Source organism: Triticum aestivum, chromosome 4B (genome assembly GCF_018294505.1).
Source record: "Triticum aestivum cultivar Chinese Spring chromosome 4B, IWGSC CS RefSeq v2.1, whole genome shotgun sequence".
In the NCBI taxonomy this organism is placed as follows: domain Eukaryota; kingdom Viridiplantae; phylum Streptophyta; class Magnoliopsida; order Poales; family Poaceae; genus Triticum; species Triticum aestivum.
The window spans coordinates 324,113,465-324,135,342 of NC_057804.1; positions in this window are offsets into that span (position 1 = coordinate 324,113,465).

The following is a 21,878-nucleotide window of genomic DNA, read 5'->3' on the forward strand; positions in this document are numbered from 1 at the left end:
GGGATCCTTCCCACAAGGGGGTCTTGAGCTAGGTCACTTCAAGAGGAGGTCTTGATCTCCTAGTGGAGTGGATCCATGGAGGAAAGCTCTCATATGTCTAACATATCCTTTGCTAACCCTAACAAATGGCCTAGGTACGGAATATATAGGCATGGGGACGAAGTGGATGAAGAGGAGGCCCAAACAGCAGCTCACAGCCATCCATCCTGTAGGGCCCGTGCGCACGGGGTAAGTTGGGCCCGTGCGCACGGGGGTCCCGTGGGCACGGTACAGGCCCGTGCGCACGGGGTGCTCCAGCGCAGACTCTCTGAGTAGCCCGTGCGCACGGGGTCTTCGAGGCCCGTGGGCACGGGGTCGCCTGGGAGGTGCTGAATCGATCTTGTCGCCTTCCTTCTTCCTTCTTGTGGCGTTGGGGTCCTTCTCCTTGGCCTCCGGGAAGCTCCTTAGATGCTTGGCGGCGGTCGTCCTCGTACCTGAAGATGCACAACGTTCCGTGGTGAGGTAGCCGCCAAGTCCTATGGATATTCATGTAAATCTTGAAGAGGAGCAGGTTCACCTTAGATCCGGTAGGTCCACTTGGGGCTTGATGTGCTATGAATGTGTACATGGAGATGAACGTGGGATGCTCCGTATCATCTCCTCCCCCTTTGAAAAGATCCGACCTCGAATCGTCAACCGTATCGCCATGTACACGGTAGGCATGGATGTACCATAGGTCGATGTCGATGCCTTCTGAATCCTTCAAAATGAAAGAACATGAGAAACACTTGGAAAACAAATGAGGTTAGTGCAAAAGCAAGACCTATCATTCGAGGGGCGAGATACCCAACAAGTGTATGCATCATGCTCATCATAAGAAAGGACAAGGGAGCATGTCATAGTATGTAGGCATATGATGCGAGAACAAGTGTATGCATATATGTCATCATCCCAAGAAAGCAAGTAATAGTGGAACATGGGTGATGCAACATAGCAAGCAATCATAGCAATCAAGTCAAGCAAGCTAGTAGTGCGAAGATGCAACATACTAGGAGGAATCATGGTAAGCATGTCATGTGTGCAAATAGTGGGCATGAATAATGCACATGACATATCACAAGCATGAAAGCAAGGTATGAGGACAATAGCATGGGGCACATGATAAACATGGCAATAGCAACAAGGATCTCCACCAAGCATGAAAGTACACATAGAAGTAGCATAATGATGAAACATGGGTAGATGCAAGCAAGGGTCACAATTGCATGGCAAAGGCATAGAAGCAAGTGTAGCATGCAAAGTGAACACGGTAAAATGAGCATAATGTGAGGAGTGGTAAATGGCCCATAGCCGTGTGAGAGCCAAGTAGAGGAGTTGCGCATAGTCCTTGCGCGAAGGGGACGTTGGTAAGGATAGTCCACGGGATCCCAAGTCATCATTGCTCTCAAGAGCTCGTTTCGTCAACTCTTGGGATTGAGAGGTTGACGAGTATACATGAGTACCTACACACAACAAAGACAAAGGAAAAATTGTGTGTGCGTGGTAGATGTACACATCATCCATCATGATGCGCACATGCATGTGTCGGTGAGCACAAAATAGCCAATGCTCAAATAAATGAGATGCGTGATATAGAAACATGTCATCCATCATGAGAGGTTTGTTATTATGTATAGCATAATGGAGACTCAAATTGTGTAATGAATCATGGGAAATATCTAGAGCATTGTTATTCATGGAATGCATATGGTGCAAGCAATCATGGAAATCATGCAAAGTATGAAATGTATCAAGATCTCCTAATATGTATGAGGAAACTATGGGAGTCTCCTCATGAGCAATAGTGGTAACATCACATGGAGAATATTGACAACATCCAAAACAATGCATATTCGGAACAATGTGATCATGGCATGGCATAGTAGATGAATTGCGAAAATCATGTAAAGGAAGCATGGCAATATCATCACATGAAAAACATAAGCCAATGACCATCATCTCGTCATCTATGCCATAAGTGCAAATGGGATTTATTTTAATGGGGCATGCATAGCTACTATGTTGTGATTGAAATGATGCAATATGGTTGATCTCACTCATAGCATTTAACAAGTTCAATGGATTGTCAAACATGATGTGACCAATAGAATTTTCACATGATATCCTATGGAGCATAGCATCACAACTAGGTAACTCAACATGGTCATCATCGTATTCATCATAAATAGGTAAGTCATGACATGAAGAAGTTTCACTAGCATGAAGCATGGCAATAGGTGGGTCAACATCATGGGAGCAATCATTATCAAGAGGGTCCACTAGTGGGACAAGAGAAGCACCATCACCTATGTTACCTTTGGAGCGTCGCTCATGTGTTGTAGGTGAGGTGTTGAAGATCGTCTCGTTGTCATCTTCATCTTGATGGAACCATGTGGGGGGTTCATCATGTTCCACCATGGCCATCATCGTGTCCAAAGGGAGGACGTAGTCATCGCGAATCGGCGCGTCATCATATATGGGACCTAGCACCAAAGAAGAAAAAACACTAGGAGTAGAGGTTAAGTCATTAGAAATCATGGTGGCCTCACATGCCGTGTCAACTACCTCACTCACTAAGTGTTGTGGCTCACTCACTCCCTCAAGGATGCACTCACTCATATTGTTGGTGGAGTCACTCAAATGGTTCTCAACCTCACATAGGATGTGTGGCATGCTCTCATGTGGGCTAGTGGTGGTCACACTCATCCTCTCATAGGAAATGCTCTCAATGTCACATATGGTGGAGTCACTCATGTCACTCATGTGGTGGTGGCTCTCCTCACATGGCAAATGTGGCATCTCGACATATGTGGGTGTCTGAGAGATGTAGGTGCAAATGTCTCCATGCGCGGTCTCGTAGCTTGACTCGAAGGATGAGTCCAATATGGGCACCATCTTCATGTTATTGAAGAGGTTCGCGCTTGTCGCCGTAGTCGAAGGGGATGGCCCTTGCTCGACCGTCTTGTCACCGTCTTGGTGTTGGAGGTCCATATGATGTGGCACCTCATAGCTTGTCTCCATGACCGAAGGGAGTTTCCCATGCTCGGCCATCGTCCTTGAGGGGCTTCCGAAGATGGAAGTGTCGCCCTTGCTCGTAGGTGGTCGCCTTGGACTTGATGAAGTCGTTGTAGGCGTACATGGGAAGTAGGCGAAGATGCCGTACGTCCAAAGGCAAAGATGCCTCGATAGCACTTGGCGAAGATGCCAAAGTGGTTGGTGTAGCCGTAGCACCGTCTTGGTGGTGCTCGTCTCGCGGTCTTCTCTTGTGCTTATGAAGCTTCGACTTGGCGTAAAGTAGGGCTTGTTGGGACTTGTGCACTTGCGCTTGTGGAGCATCTTCATGATGATGATGTCGTTGTTGTGCTTGAGCTCGTAGGTGTTCATCGTCGTCGTGCACATGTTGCTTGGAGGTGACTTGCCCTTCATGACGATGTTGATCACGAACGTGATGGTGGTCGCCACGTAGATGTGGACGATGACGATTTGCACTTGCATCTTTTTCACGCTCCGAAGACTTGTGGCTTGAACGTCGCCGCCTTGAAGATGACGAAGGGGAAGAAGACTTGATCAAGGCTCTAATCTCTTCCATCCTCGCATCTTGGTCTTTATTTTGTGCGGCAAGCTTGTTGTCGATGTAGTCCCTTTTCCTTGCTTCGGAGAGATGAATGTCGATGGAGAGGTTCTCGGTGCGCTCTCGCAATCTTGATTGTGCGCCTTGCATTTCTTGTTGTAGTCCGAAGATGGATGCTTTTATGATGTAGTCGTTCACCCCGTCATTGTTGTTGTAGACCGGAGAGGAAATGCCTTGCCTATCCATCACAAGACTCGAGCAAATGTGAGTAGGAAATGAGATAAACAATACCAAGCTACCTTTTCCCAAAGTTGAGGATGTATCTTGTATCACTCAATGTGAAATGAAAGAATAGTGGAATTGGTACCGGACTTGTTCACTCACACCTATAAGTAAAGGCTTATGGTAGAGCTCAGTGAGGATAGTGGCACAAAAATTTGATGCAAAATGTTAGCAAGAGTCAATAATGTTGGAAAAGATTCACAAATTCGCAAGTGAAACAAGTAGACCAATAGCAAATGAGGTACACGGAAACACACACACGGATAGATAAATGGGGTCGCGCAACCAAGGAATGAGCACAAAATGTGGAGTCCACGGAAAACGCTCGTGTTGCACAACTCAAGAGAGACGCTAGCACGATTGCTCAACGGATACGACACTTGTGCACAACCTATAAGATGCAAAATGGATAAACTTCTATCCCAAGTATGCTATGTATGTATGGTTCCCGGTGTTTCTCTCAAGATGATCCAAGATGATCGGATATGACAATCTTATGTGCAATGTGGTATGATGCTATGGCACTTGCTCACGAGCTCTTTGCTCTCTTTTTGCTTAAAAGCTTTTTCTTTTCTTTTTCTTTTCTTTTTTTCTATGGCCACTTTGCACAATGCACAAACCAAGATAGCTATTGTGTATATGCGGGAACGATATTGTGACACAATGGATGATATGATACCAATATGATATGGTATGTATGCAATGTAATGGTGGATCACTAATGTGCACAAGTAACGTTGCCGGCAATACTCAAATGGCTAGTCTCGATAGGTCAGTAACGCAAAATGGGCTAGGGGTTAACAATGCAATTGCAAGTGGAATATACAATGGCTTCGTCGAGGTTACCGTCCTTTGCGATGATGAGTAGCGGTGTTCTTGATGTAGATACCAAGATGATGTAGACCCGTCCCTAAGTAGCCGAAACACCTTAGGAAATGGTAAAAACCGCAAACTCAAAATCTCAAATGACAAATGTCAAATGGTGGTAGTGGAAATGGCAATTGTCCCTAAGTAGCCGAAACACCTTAGGAGACTCACATCGCCACTCAAACAACCACAAATGCTAAATGGAGTAAAATGGGTTAGGTTGCGGAAGGCTATGGTGGTTTTGCGGATGTTATGGTGGAAGGCCTAGGCAAAGATGCCAAAATGTCAAAATTTTGATGGAGTCAAATGGTGATGGTGACTATGTAGGTGGATGGGGGATGTCAATAGCTACTCAACGAGCTAAAGAACGCGAAAATCGGACTCCGGATGTGGAAGTTATGGCTGAAATGGTGAACTGCACACGGCTGCTGTAGGGGGGCCGTGCGCACGAGGTCTAGGGGCCGCGGGCACGGGGTCCCGTGCGCATGGTACATGTACCGAGGGCATGGGGTCACCTGGGACGTGCGGGTTTGGCGGATTTCGTCCCGATCTGGGCTCCAAGCGGATGGATCTCGTGGCTGGGGAGTAGGTGGGGTGGTATGGGAGTGGTATGGGGTGGTGGGGCAGAGGCCGAAGCGCACTGGAATGGCCGTGCGCACGGGGTCTGGCTGGCCCGTGTGCACGGGGTCCCGATGGCCCGTGTGCACGGGGTCCTCGAGGAGCGGATGAACAGCTCCGGATCTGTGGGGAAACTCGATTTTGAGGTCAAATTCGAAGGGTGGAAGGTAGGGGAGGTGGTAGAGGGGTGGATCTACTTGCTAAACACCAAATTCATGGATCAAATCCAACAAAATCTCATCAAACCAACAAATCAAAAAAAAAATTGGGGCTATTTTTGGTGGGGATTTTCGGATTTAGGACGAAAACAACAAAATCAAGCTAGAAAACAAAGAGGGGGGCTCCAATTTCGTGAGAAACCAAGGCTCATGATACCATATGATGTAGGGTGGAACCCTATAGAGAAGATCTTTCACGAATTGAAGGTGGAATCCTCAAGAACAATATGAACAAAGGAGGGAAAACAAGAGGAGCACTCAAGAACAAGTCAAATCACACATCCACTAGACAATCAAACACATAAGATCCACAAGGTACATGAACAACAAAGGGAAATAAGATACATGGTAGAGTTCATCCCAAATCCTATGAAGGAGATGAGGGCTTAATGATCCTATGATTGGGATCCTTCCCACAAGGGGGTCTTGAGCTAGGTCACTCCAAGAGGAGGTCTTGATCTCCTAGTGGAGTGGATCCATGGAGCAAAGCTTTCACATGTCTAACATATCCTTTGCTAACCCTAACAAATTGCCTAGGTACGGAATATATAGGCATGGGGATGAAGTAGATGAAGAGGAGGCCCAAACAGCAGCTCACAGCCGTCCATCCTATAGGGCCCGTGCTCACGGGGTAAGTTGGGCCCGTGCGCACGGGGGTCCCGTGGGCACGGTACAGGCCCGTGCGCATAGGGTGCTCCAGCGCAGACTCTCTGAGTAGCCCGTGCGCACGGGGTCTTCGAGGCCCGTGGGCACGGGGTCGCCTGGGAGGTGCTGAATCGATCTTGTCGCCCTCCTTCTTCCTTCTTGTGGCCTTGGGGTCCTTCTCCTTGGCCTCCGGGAAGCTCTTTAGCTGCTTGGCGGCGGTCGTCCTCGTACCTGAAGATGCACAACGTTCCGTGATGAGGTAGCCGCTAAGTCCTATGGATATTCATGTAAATCTTGAAGAGGAGCGGGTTCACCTTAGATCCGGTAGGTCCACTTGGGGCTTGATGTGCTATGAAGGTGTACATGGAGATGAACGTGGGATGCTCCGTATCACAAGGTTAGATAACACAGGTACATCTACTAGCCAGAGCAAACAGAAGAACCCACAAGAATACCAAGACTGGGATTACATGTAGAGAGTGAGTACTAAGTACCACATTGGATTAGACATGTCCCCAAGAGTAAAGATATGCACTGAATTTAAATGATTTCTTTCCCTTAGATGTCTTGCTCCCCCTGAATCTAGCATGGGATACTGGGAGAAGATAGGGAATAGAAAATCAGAGCTGAAAGATATAAATGAACAGAGCGAATGCAAATAAGCACATATGAACATGTCTTTCCCCTCAAGAAGACATGTGGCATCTCTCCTCTTGAACACCAAGCATTTGGGATCCTTGAGAAATACTTTCTACTTGAGTATTCTCTCCCCCTGGAGATCTCTTTCTCTGATGTGATCTCTCTAAGTGATAAGCTTTGATGTGATCTGTCTCTCCCCCTTTGACATCAATTTCCAAGAAGGGTTTGATCCTTGAGTCACAACACAAAGCATTTATATAAATGTGATGCTTGTAGAGAACAAGATTCATTGAGTGCAGCTGGATCAGAAGAAACACAAAATAAGTGGCAAATTGTTTTTCCTATTGTGAAATCGGTGGCACCGAGTGGTATGCTTCGGTTGTACCGAAAGGATTCGGTTGGACCGAAAACAACAAATCGGTGAAACCGAGTTCATCGCAGAGAAAACACTTTGTCACCTCAGCTCACTAGACTAGTAAGATCTCACAAAGATTTGCAAGGAATTTACTGAATGATATGCAATGAATTGGATGCAGAAAAATGAAGGCAAACAGAAAGAAATCCAGATGAAGTTTTTTTTGAAAGGGGAAACAAATATGCATGAGACAAATGCAAAGACACAGAAAAGAACACAAGAGAACTTCATCTAGAGATGGTCGGTGACAAAGTCACCTATGTTAGAGTATATTGACTTAGGAGTCAAGTGAGATCACTTGATCATAGGTCATACTCATCGTTTAAGCTCAAAATGGGGTTGCCATTTTTAGTTTAAGCATCTTGATGTATTCACATCTTGTCGAGTTGCTTTAGCTCATGACTTGGAGTAAAGCTTCTCTAAGATGGAATAACATACCTTGGTTGGTGGTGTTGTCCATGTAGTTGAACTTGTGTGGATTGCTCAAGGTTGATGTAGCTCATCAAGAGTTGGGAGCACCACTTGGAATTTGAGTCCATCTACCTACATGGGTTAGTTCTTGCAAGGAAGAGCACTTGTGTATCCAAAAATGACAATCATGAAGCTGAACATAGAATTTGTCAAAGGATATGTATGAATGGTTCCGTGCTTCCTTGTCTTCAACCACCATAGTGTAGAGACTTGGTGATGTAGAGATTGCTCAAGATGTGAGTAGATTACAATCTCATGGAATTTGATTCAACCAAGTACCTACATGGGTTATATAACATGCAAGATGCAAATATATCCAAGACATAAGATTTTCATCATAAGAGAAATATCAAGGATTAGTCATAAGCTCATGTCTTGCATGTATCCAATGGAGTTCCTACTCCAAGTTTGAAGCATCAATGATGTTCAATTCTCCTCTTAACCTGCAAAACACTTTCTCATCAAGAGGTTTAGTGAATATATCCGCTAATTGCTTTTCGGTATGAACATGCTTAAGATTAATGTCACCCTTAGCAACATGATCTCGAATGAAATGATGACGAACTTCAATATGCTTAGTTCGAGAATGTTGTACGGGATTATGACCAATTTCGATAGCACTTTCATTGTCACAAAGCAATGGAACATGTTTCACATATATCCCATAATCTTTAAGAGTTTGGGTCATCCAAAGTAATTGAGCACAACATGAACCAGCGGCAACGTATTCTGCTTCGGCGGTGGATAAGGATACCGAGTTTTGTTTCTTGGAGGACCAAGACACAAGAGTTCTACCAAGAAATTGACAAGTACCCGAAGTGGACTTTCTATCAACCTTGTCTCTGGCATAGTCCGACTTGGAGTAGCCAACAAGATCGAAAGAGTCCCTCTTAGGATACCAAATGCCAAAATTTGGTGTATGGATTAAGTATCTCACTATCCTTTTCACGGCCTTAACATGACATTCTTTAGGAGCAGCTTGATATCGTGCCCACATGCACACACTTAGCATGATATCGGGACGTGAAGCACATAGATATAACAATGAACCAATCATAGAGCGATAAACCTTTTGATCAACCGGTTCACCATCTTTGGTCAAATTAAGATGTCCACTAGTAGGCATGGGGTGTAGACATACCTTTGCATTCTTGCATATTGAACTTCTTGAATACGTCCTTGGTGTACTTTGTTTGAGACACAAAAGTACCTTCCTTAGTTTGCTTGATTTGCAACCCAAGAAAGAATTTGAGTTCACTCATCATAGACATCTCAAACTTCTCCGACATTAGCTTCCCAAACTTTTCACTAAAATGAGGGTTAGTTGAACCAAATATAATATCATCAACATAGATTTGGTACACAAACAGTTCTCCATTAACCCTTTTAGTAAAGAGAGTAGAATCAATTTTCCCAATTTCAAAGCCTTTTTCAATGAGGAACTTGGTCAAGCATTTATACCACGCTCTAGGAGCTTGTTTAAGACCATAAAGGGCTTTGTGAAGTTTGTAAACATGATTTGGTTTCTTAGGATTGACAAAGCCGGGAGGTTGCTTAACATAAACTTCCTCCTCTATTTCACCATTTAGAAAAGCACTTTTAATGTCCATTTGGAACAAGGTGATATCATGGTGATTAGCATAGGCAAGTAAGATGCGAATGGACTCAAGTCTAGAAATGGGACATAAGTCTCACCATAGTCCATACCTTTGACTTGTGTGTAGCCATGGGCGACGAGACGTGCTTTGTTGCGAACTACTTGTCCATCTTCATCTTGCTTGTTGCGAAACACCCATTTGGTACCGATGATGTTGTGGTTGTTGTCGGGCTTCTCAACCAATGTCCAAACTTGGTTTCTCTCAAAGTTGTGTAGCTCTTCATGCATAGCATTTATCCAATCCGGATCTTCCAATGCTTCTTCAACCTTCATAGGTTCAATGCTAGAGATGAAAGAATAGTTTTCACAAAAGTTAGCTAAACGAGTTTTAGAGCGAGTGATTCTCCTGGTTTGAATATCATTGTAGATTTGCTCGACGGGATGGTCTTTAGCAATTCTTGCTCGAACTCGTGAGAGCTTTTGCTTGGTTCTTGGTTGAACTTCTTTTTCATCTTGTTCTTCTTCTTGGCCTTCTTCATTTTTGACGTTGTCGTTCTCTTGTCGTGGTGGGGAAGGAGGTTGTTGACGTTCATCTTGATGCACTTCCTCGTTTTCTTCATCTTGGTGTGTCTCACTTGTGGATGCTTCCGTATCAATTCTTGGTTCACCTTGTCGTGAAGTAGAAGCTTCTACTTGGACGGACGAGGTACTCTCCTTCACCTCCGTTGGATGAACCTTGCCAATAGACAAGTCTTTGATTGCTTTCGAAGGATCTTTGTCTCCTACATCAATTGGCAATTGCTCTACTTGCGAGCCGTTAGATTCATCAAACTTCACATCTACCGTCTCTTCAACCTTTCGGGTGAAATTGTTGTGGACACGGTAAGTGTGAGAGTTTGAGCCATAACCTAGTAGGAAACCTTCATGAGACTTAGGAGCAAATTTAGAATGACGATGCTTATCAAGAATGTAGCACTTTGAGCCGAATACTCAAAAGTATCCAACTTGGGGTTTGTTACCGGTGAGGAGCTCGTATGCCGTCTTGCCGAGTAGCTTGTGAAGATACAAGCGATTTGTTGCATGACAAGCTGTCTCAACCGCTTTTGCCGAAAAGTGCTTCGGTGTCTTATACTCATCAAGCATCATTCTCGCCATTTCGATGAGCGTCCAGTTCTTCCTCTCAACAACTCCATTTTGTTGAGGTGTGTACGTAGCCGAGAACTCGTGTGAAATCACTTCTTCGTCAAGAAAGGTGTCCACGTTTGCGTTCTTGAACTCCACTTCGTTGTCGCTGCGACCTTCTTGATCTTCACTTCAAACTGATTTTGAGCCTTCCCGGCGAAATTTTTGAAGATCTTTTGGACCTGCGATTTATCATCGAGAAAGAACACCCACGTAAATCTTGAAAAATCATCAACTATAACTAGACCAAAAGAATTTCCACCGAGACTCTTGTAAGCGTTGGGACCAAAGAGATCCATGTGAAGTAGCTCGAGTGGCCTCCTTGTGGTCATGATGTTCTTCACGGGATGCCTTCCTCCAACCTTTTTACCTGCTTGACAAGCGCTGCAAAGTCTATCCTTATCAAATATGACATCGTTAACTCCAAGGATATGATTTCCTTTAATAAGCTTGTCAAGGTTTCGCATACCAACATGACCTAATCGTCTATGCCATAACCAACCTTTAGAGGATTTAGCAATGAAGCAAGTTTTAGGTTGAGCCTTTTTAGTGAAATCAACAATGTATAGATCACCTCTACGCACACCGGTAAAGACCATTTTATGATTATCTCTACGAAACACTTAACAATCTACTTCAGTAAATAGGACATTGAAACCGAAATCAGCAAGTCTAGATACTGAAAGCAAGTTGTAGCCAAGAGATTCAACGAGCATGACATTTTGTATGGAGCTATCATGTGATATGGCCACCTTACCGAGGCTAACCACCTTACCCTTTGAGTTGTCACCGAAAGTGACATACTTTCGAGGTCCATCGTTTTCAACAAGCTCACAAAACATGTCTTTATCCCCGGTCATGTGATCGGTACATCCACTATCAAGAACCCATTCCTTTCCCCCTGACATATATCCCCGAAGATTTGTCATAAGACCAAAATGTCTCATTGCATCGTCAAGATCGAAATCACTATCATCATCCTCATCATAGTATCCATGTTCAACATCGTCATGTGGTGGACCAAATCCTAGAGAGGGTAATTCGTTAGAGTGAGTTTGACAATGATCTTGCTTATGAATTCTTATAGCTTCAGAAATAATATCACTAATAATTCCAACATCTCCTTTGGCACGCATAAGGTTTGTAAGCTCAAACAAACAATCACCAAACATAGGATCACTAGAATTCATCTTACTCAAGGCAATAGACTTATGGAGAATTTCATCTAGATTTTTCAAGGAATAATTCGGAAAGCGTTCCTCAAGAAATTTCCCTATAGTGTAGGCACACTTAAGGGTAGGCAAACATCCAATTAAGTTTCTAGGAAAGCCTCTAATGATAAGTTCGGCAGTTCTAAGATTGCGGATCATGTCAATTGACTCATGTAGAGTAGGATGCATAGGATCAACATGAGGTGCACAAGGGCTAGCAATGTACTTGTTCAAATGATATTGATTGAAAATTACAAGCATCTCATTTTTCCACTCATGAAAATACTCTACATCAAGAATAGGCACTCTATGTCTAAGACTCCCCAAAGTAGACTCATCCATCTTCCTCCAATGGTGATTAAACCAAGGCAATGGAGACCAAAGTTTTGATACCACTTGTAGGACCTTGTGAAGAGGTGTCTAGAGGAGGGGGGGGGGTGATTAGACACTAAGTACCAAAGTTGCAGTTTTTAACTTCTTTAAGTTTAAGTGGAGTTTAGGCACAAGTTTAACATTCACAATACATAACAAGCAAGCATGCAAAGAGTATATGAGCAGCGGAAAGTAAAACATGCAACTTGCAAGAATGTAAAGGGAAGGGTTTTGGAGGATTCAAACGCAATTGGAGACACGGATGTTTTTGTCGTGGTTCCGATAGGTGGTGCTATCGTACATCCACGTTGATGGAGACTTCAACCCACGAAGGGTAACGGTTGCGCGAGTCCACGGAGGGCTCCACCCACGAAGAGTCCACGAAGAAGCAACCTTGTCTATCCCACCATGGACGTCGCCCACGAAGGACTTGCCTCACTAGCGGTAGATCTTCACGAAGTAGGCGATCTCCTTGCCCTTACAAACTCCTTGGTTCAACTCCACAATCTTGTCGGAGGCTCCCAAGTGATACCTAACCAATCTAGGAGACACCACTCTCCAAGAAGTAACAAATGGTGCGTTGATGATGAACTCCTTGCTCTTGTGCTTCAAATGATAGTCTCCCCAACACTCAACTCTCTCTCATAGGATTTGGATCTGGTGGAAAGAAGATTTGAGTGGAAAGCAACTTGGGGAAGGCTAGAGATCAATATTCATATGGTAGGAATGGAATATCTTGGCCTCAACACATGAGTAGGTAGTTCTCTCTCAGAACTGGTAAGTTGGAAGTGTAGGTTTGTTCTGATGGCTCTCTCCACGAATGAAGAGGGGGTGGAGGGGTATATATAGCCTCCACACAAAATCTAACCGTTACACACAACTTGCCAAACTCGGTGGGACCGAATTGGTAAACTCGGTCGGACCGATTCAACAAATCTAGTGACCGTTAGGATTTTCGGTGGGACCGACATGCAACTCGGTAGGACCGATATGGTTAGGGTTAGGGCATAACGTAATCTCGGTGAGACCGATTACACAAACTCGGTGAGACCGATTTTGGTAATAAGCTAACCAGACAGTTGGTCAGGCAAACTCGGTGGGACCGATTACTCAAACTCGGTGGGACCGATTTTGGTAATAAGTTAACCAGAGAGTTTGCATCGTAATCTCGGTAGTACCGATTGCTCAAACTCGGTGAGACCGATTTTGGTAATGGACATACACAGAGAGATTACAATCCCATCTTGGTGAGACCGAGATCCCTATCGGTGAGACCGATTTGCCTAGGGTTTGTGGCAGTGGCTATGACATCTGAACTCGGTGGCGCCGGATTGAAAGATTCAGTGTGGCCGAGTTTGACTTTAGGATTAGGTCATATGTGTGGAAGTGGGAAAGTAGTTGAGGGTTTTGGAGCATATCACTAAGCACTGTGGAGCAAGAAACTCATTAAGCAACACCTCATCCCTTCTTGATAGTATTGGCTTTTCCTATAGACTCAATGTGATCTTGGATCACTAAAATGTAAAATGAAGAGTCTTGAGCTTGAAGCTTGAGCCAATCCTTTGTCCTTAGCATCTTGAAGGAGTTCCCACATCCTTTAGTCCATGCCACTCCATTGTTGAACTTATCTGAAACATACTAGATAAAAGTGTTAGTCCAACAAGAGATATGTTGACATTAATTACCAAAACCACCTAGGGAGCACTTGTGCTTTCAACGTAGTATAGCCAGGAGCTCAAGGAGCATTTGGCAGTGGAGACGCAAAATCACAGTTGCACGCGCGGATGAGGTCACGATCTCTGCCATTCGTGACGAACCCCAGACCTTGGAGGAGCACCTCGTCGTCGAGGCCACCGTCGATGCCTCACGCGCCGACGCCACGATGCAGTTGGCTGCTTTAAGCGACAATTCGTGGTGTTTCCTCGAGGCCACCCTCGGTGCCTTCGATGAAGACTACAAGGTGTTTTCTTAGCGTGCACGTGCTTACCTCAACTCAAGAGGCAGCAGGTTGATGCCCGGAGCGGCTCAAGCAACTCACCACTATGTTGAGGGCACCCACAATGCGGAGGCCTCACCCTCTTCCATGTCCAAGGAGCCAATCGTCATCGATATCTCCGATGATGAGGAGTAGCCTGTCTTATTATGTCACCATAAGGACCCATGTTCAGTTTGCTAGCTACGCCGGTTAAGCATGCTCGGTTTACCCATTGCATGTGCTGCTGCTGCCTTTCCTTAACAAATCCTAGTGAATTGTGCTATCTACTTTTACCATGCAATCTGTTCCTCTAGTGTATATGTTCTATATGTCACGCAATGTGGTGCTAATTTATTAACTATTTGTTAATTAGTTGTGATGTTCAATTCTTCAGGGTGTGAAGTTCAATTCTGCAAATGTGATGTTCAATTCTTCAGGGTGCAATTTTGTATTGTCTTCCATGTGAGAAATAAATTGAATTTATCTTTACAAAATACATGAGAAACAAATACAATTGCTATATTTCCAAGTTGTCAAGCATGCTTGGTTTGGTTAACTATCTGATCTTCTAGTATGTTATACATTGTGCAATGTGGTGCTCAGTTAATGTTTTGGTTTATTTGTTGTGGTGTTTAGTTAACTGTTTGCTTCAATTCTGCAATGCGATGTTCAATTGTTGTGGGTGCATTCTGTTATTGTATACCATGTGAGAAATAAATCAAATTTGGTTGTACTAAATACATGAGAAACAAATACAATTGCTATATTTCCGAGTTCTTAAGCATGCTTGGTTTGGTTAACTGTCTGATCTTCTATTAGGAGTATGTTATATTGTGCAATGTGGTGCTCAGTTAATGTTTGGTTCATTTGTTGTGGTGTTTAGTTAACTGCTTGGTTCAGTTCTGCAATGTGATGTCCAATTGTCAGGGGTAGAATTTTGTATTGTTGTACGCGTGAGGAATAAATTGAATATTGCTTCAGTTAATACATGAGAAACATATACAATTGCTATATTTCCCAGTTCTTAATCATGCTTGGTTTGAATAATTGGGTTTTCCATGTGGCTTGAATTAATATGATGAATTTGCATTGTGCTTAATTTTCGTCAACATATTTTACTAATAGCATGCGAACCCTCAGTTAACCTGATCACTAACTACCTTATATGTGTTGCGGGGAAACAATGGGAAGCACTGAGGTTTACAATCAAGGTTTGCACATGCATGGTCCTTTGTCTAATAGCACATTATTGTGCAATTACAGGAACCATTTTGATATTTGGGTTTTTAACAAATTGGTTTTGCACATGTAGGTCCTGCTGTCAGAGGTTTTGACTCACTGTTCGACCCTTTTTGCATGGGGAAATGAGTTGTCCATGAATATCAGTCAAGTCAAGAAACTCAGAAATATTGTTAGGATAAAGAAATTAGCAACAAAAAACAACAAGATCTTTGTCTGCAGAATGAAGAAGACATCAGTTCACTACAGGACGGTACTAATTATTATACCTTGCCTTTTTTTTATTCTTTCCCCCATTTCCAATATAGAGAAGATATTTATGCACATCATTGTTTTCAGGCCTTTCCAAAGCAGTTCAGTGATGATTACCTCTCAAACCACATGTATGGTCAGGAGGCGAGGAAGGTATTCATACAACACCCATGATTCAATATTGAAGTGTTCCTGAAGAGGACGAAGGATGGACGGTCAATCATCCACATGCACTGGCCTAAAGTTGCAAAGACCTTCAACATCAATGAAGGCTCAGTATTCGCCTCCTGCTTCAGCAGTTTTCCAGATGAGATCCATCTGTCTATGTACTGTCTATGATGCTAATTTTGAAAGGTTGTAGATGTTGCATGTGAAACTTGGTGCTGGTGCAGTTGTTTGATGGGGTAGCTAAGTGCTGAAGTTATATGATGTTGTACTCTAATGTACTTCAATTATGAAATCCTGCTTCCTTAATATGAAAATGAAATATATTGTGTGCTTAATATGAAATGTCAATTAGATTAATAAATTGATTATTAATAATAGGACAATTAGCCTGCTAATGTCCAATTAGCTTGCTAACTTGATTTTTCTATTGCAAACGGTTATTGAGAAAATACCATGGGCGATGACCTTAGGAAACGCACACAGTTTCTAGGAATAAACCGTGTTGGATTAATGAACAATCACACATGACATCCTCTTGAAAACTGTTTGCGTTAGGCCACCTTGCGCAAATGATAAAATTGTTAATATCGTGTGCAATGGCAATGCTATCACAAATGATTTAATGTGGAAAATTGTGTGTGATGTACCTGCGAACGGAAATGTTTTCCTTGGAGCGAGTGTGTGGGATGTATATACGAAAGGAAATGTACTTCTTGGATTAACTATGTGGGATGTACATACTAACCCAAACGTATTCCTTGGATTGACTGTGTGGAATGTACATACGAACAGAAACGTTTAGTGGGAACTAACTGTGTGGGATGTACTTACGACTGGAAACCATTTCACCTGTATAATTGTATTTTTAGCACTACTGTACGTATATCCGTATTTGATCGCTCACCGGTCGCACATGACCTCATTTTGCCGAGCGTGTGTGCCACGAGGGCATATCCCCGATGGTTTCTGGGTCGTGTGGGAAGGACCCTCCCCCCATATCGCAGTCACTCACCAGGCGGCAGTTTAGAACGCCGTCGCGGAAAGGGGTTAAAAACCATTTGTATAGCACCTTGTTGTACCAGCGATCCCCAAGCTTAATTCCTACTCGTCCTCGAGTAGGTAAATCATAAAAATAGAACTTTTGATGTGGAATGCTACCCAACATATTTATCCATGTAATCTTCTTTATTGTGGCATGAATATTTAGATCCAGAAGATTCAAAACAAAAGTTTAATATTGACATAAAAACAATAATACTTCAAGCATAATAATAAAGCAATCATGTCTTCTCAAAATAACATGGCAAAAGAAACTTATCCCTATAAAATCATATAGTCTGGCTATGCTCCATCTTCATCACACAAAGTATTTTATCATGCACAACCCCGATGACAAGCCAAGCAATTGTTTCATACTTTTGATGTTCTCAAAAAATTTCAACTTTCATGCTTTGCATGAACGTGAGCCATGGATATAGCACTATAGGTGGAATAGAATATGGTGTTTGTGGAGAAGACAAAAAGAAGGAGAAATTCCCACGTCAACTAGGTGTATCAATGGGCTATGGAGATGCCCATCAATAGATATCAATGTGAGTGAGTAGATTTCCATGCAACGGATGCACTAGAGCTATAAGTGTATGAAAGCTCAAAAGGAAACTAAGTGGATGTGCATCCAACTCGCTTGCTCACGAAGACCTAGGGAAATTTGAGGAAGCCCATCATTGGAATATACAACCCAAGTTCTTATAATGAAAAATTCCCACTAGTATATGAAAGTGACAAAATAGGAGACTCTATCATGAAGATCATGGTGCTACTTTGACGCACAAGCGTGGAAAAAGGATAGTAACATTGTCCCTTCTATCTTTTCTCTCATTTTTTCTTTTTTTATTTTTTATTTGGGATTCTTTGGACTTTTTATTTTTTGTGAAGTCCGGAGACTAATCCCAACTTGTAATGGAATCATAGCTTCCATCATCCTTTTCTCACATGGGACAATGCTCTAATAATGATGATCATCACACTTTTATTTACTTAAAACTCAAGAATTACAACTTGATGCTAGAACAAGATATGACTCTATATGAATGCCTCTGGCAGTGTACCGAGATGTGCAATGATCAAGAGTGACATGTACAAAAAATATGAATTGTGGTCTTCCCACAAAACTATGCCAACTCCATGAACATGCAAAGCAATATGAAAATGATGAAGCGTGTCATAATAAACGGAATGGTGGAAGTTGCATGGCAATATATCTCGGAATGTCTATGGAAATGCCATAATAGGTAGGTATGGTGGCTGCTTTGAGGAAGGGTATACGGTGGGTGTAATGCACCGACAAAAGTTGCGCGGTACTAGAGAGGCTAGAGATGGTGGAAGGGTGCGAGTGCGTATAATCCATGGACTCAACATTAGTCATAAAGAACTCACATACTTATTGCAAAAATTTATTAGTCCTCAAAACAAAGTACTACGCGCATGCTCCTAGGGGGATAGATTGGCAGGAAAAGACCATCGCTCGTCCCCGGCCGCCACTCATAAGGAAGATAATCAATAAATAAATCATGCTCCTACTTCATCACATAACGGTTCACCATAGGTGCATGCTACAGGAATCAAAAAGTTTAACACAAGTATTTCTACCAATACACAATTACTCACTAGCATGACTCTAATATCACCATCTTTATATCTCGAAACAAATGCAAGGAATCAAACTTCTCATAGTATTCAATGCTCTTTATATGAAAGTTTTTACTATATCCCTGTTGGATGCCCATCATATTAGGACTAAATTCAAAAGCTAAGCAAATTACCAGCTGTTTAAGGACTCTCAATATAATACAAGTGTAGCATGAGAATTCAACAATTTCTATAAAATAAAGCCACCACCGTGCTAAAAAAAGATATAAGTGAAGCACTACAGCAAAATTGCATAGCTCAAAAGATATAAGTGAAGCACATAGAGTATTCTAATAAATTCACCATTCATGCGTCTCCCTATCAAAAGGTATGTATAGCAAGGATGATTTTGTCAAACTAGAAAGGAAAGACTCAAATCATATGAGACGATCCAAGCAAAACACATATCATGTGGTTAATAAAAATATAGCCTCAAGTAAATATACTGATGGATTGAAGACGGAAGAGGGGATGTCATTCGGGGCATCCCCAAGCTTAGATGTTTGGTTTTCCTTGAATATTGCCTTGGGGTGCCTTGGACATCCCCAAGCTTAGGCTCTTGCCACTCCTTATTCCATAGTCCATCAAATATTGACCAAAAACTTGAAAACTTCACAACACAAAACTCAACAGAAAACTCATGAGATCCGTTAGTATAATAAAATAAATCACCACTTAGGTACTGTTGTGAACTCATTAATTACTTATATTGGTGTAATATCTACTATATTCCTACTTTTACATGGTCCATACCCCTCGATATGAAAGCACAAGTGCTCCCTGGGTGATTTTGGTAATTAATGCCAACATATCTCTTGTTGGACTAATACTTTTATCTAGTGAATTTCAGATAAGTCCAATAGTGGAGTGTCATGGACAAGAGGATGTGGAACCCCTTCAAACTGCTAAGGACAAAGGATTGGCTCAAGCTCTAAAAATCTGAAGACTCTACATTTTACTTTCAGTGATCCAAGATCAAATTGGGTCCATAGGACAGCCAATACTATTAAAAGGGGATGAGGTGTTGCTTAATGGCTTGCTTGATCAAAGTGCTTAGTGATATGCTCCAAGCCCTCAACCACTTTCTCATATCCACATATGTCCCAAACCAAAAGTCAAACTCGGCCCCACCAATTTGATCTATCCGACGCCACCGAGTTCATTTGACATAGCCACTGCCAGAAACCCTAATCAATTCGGTCTCACTGATAGGGATCTCGGTCTCACCGAGATGGGATTGCAAACTCTCTGTTTCCCTTTGTAAAGTTTCGGTCTAACGGAGATGAGCGATCGGTCCCACCGAGTTCACAATGCAAACTCCATGTTTCACTTCCGTAATGTTTTGGTCCCACCGAGATGAGCGAATCGGTCCCACCGAGTTTGCCTGACCAACTCTCTGGTTGCCTTATTACCAAAGTCGGTCCCACCGAGTTTGTGTAATCGTTCTCACCGAGATTACGTTATACCCTAACCCTAATGAAATCGGTCCCACCGAGTTGACATGTCGGTCCCACCGAAATGCCTAACAGTCACATTATGAACTAAATCGTTCTGACCGAGTTTTATGATTTGGTCCCACCGAGTTTGGTAAATTGTGTGTAACGGTTAGATTTTGTGTGGAGGCTATATATACCCCTCCACCCTCTTCTCATTCATGAGGGAAGCCATCAGAACATTCCTACACTTCCAGCATTCATTTTCTAAGAGATAACCACCTACTCATGTGTTGAGGCCAAGATATTCCAATCCAACCATATGCATCTTGATCTCTAGCCTTCCCCAAGTTGCTTTCCACTCAAATCATCTTTCCACCAAATCCAATCCTATGAGAGAGAGTTGAGTGTTGGGGAGACTATCATTTTAAGCACAAGAGCAAGGAGTTCATCAACAACACACCATCTATTACCTTTTGGAGAGTGGTGCCTCCTAGATTGGTTAGGTGTCAGTTGGAAGCCTCCGTCAAGATTGTGGAGTTGAACCAAGAAGTTTGTATGGACAAGGAGATCGCCTACTTCATGAAGATCTACCCTAGTGAGGCAAGTCCTTCGTGGGCGATGGCCATGGTGGGATAGACAAGGTTGCTTCTTCGTGGACCCTTCGTGGGTGGAGCCATCCGTGGACTCGCGCAACCGTTACCCTTCGTGGGTTGAAGTCTCAATCAACGTGGATGTACAATAGCACCAGCTATCGGAACCACGCCAAAATCCTTCGTGTCTCCAATTGCCTTTGCACACTCCAATCCCATCCCTTTACTTTCTTGCAAGTTGCATGCTTTACTTTCCGCTGCTCATATACTCTTTGCATGCTTGCTGGAATTGTATTGTGTGTGCTTGAAATTGTGTTAATCTACCACCACAACTTGAAAAACTTAAAAACTGCCAACTTTGTGTGTTGAGGGTCTAATCACCCCCCGCCCTCTAGACACTTCTTCTCGATCCTTTCATTTGTATCAGAGCTTTGGTAACCATTGCTTTGGCTTAATCACCTTTGGAGGAAGATGGATGAGTCTATGTTGGGGAGTCTTAGACATAGTGCCTATACTTGATGGAGAGTACTTTCATGAGTGAAAAAATGAGATGCTTGAGATTTTCAATGAATATCATTTGAGCAAGTACATTACCACCCCTTGTGCTCGCCGTGTTGATCCCTTGCATCCTACCCATGATGAGGATCTTGACATTATTTGCAATCTTAGAACTATCAATCTTATCATTAGAGGATTGCCGAAAAACTTGATTGCTAGCTTGCCTACTCTTGATTGTGCTTGTACCATATGGAGATATCTTGAGGAAAGATTTCCAAACTATTCCTTGCAAAATCTAGATGAGATTCTTCATAAGTCAATTGCCTTGAATAAAATGAGTAATAGTGATCCAAAGTTTCATGTTCGTCTATTTGAGCTTCGTGACCTTATGCGTGCCAAAGGAGATGTTGGAATCATTAGCAATATCATCTTCGAAGCCATTAGATTTCATAAAGATGATTATTGTCATGATCATTTATCTAATGAATCACCCTCTCTAGGAATTGATCCATCACATGATGATGTTGAACATGGATACTATGATGAGGATGATGAGAGTGACTATGATCTTGATGATGCAATGAGACACTTTGGTCTTATGGCAAATCTTCGCGGCTACATGGCAGGAGGAAAGGAATGGGTCCTTGATAGTGGATGTACCGATCACATGACCGGAGATAAAGATATGTTTTGTGAGCTTGCTGAAAACGACGGCCCTCGAAAGTATGTCACTTTTGGTGATAACTCAAAGGGTAAGGTGGTTGGCCTCGGTAAGGTGGCCATCTCACATGATAGCTCCATACAAAATGTCATGCTCGTTGAATCTCTTGGCTATAATTTGCTTTCTGTATCTAGACTTGCTGATTTTGGTTTCAATGTCCTATTTACTAAAGTAGATTGCCAAGTGTTTCATAGAGATAATCATA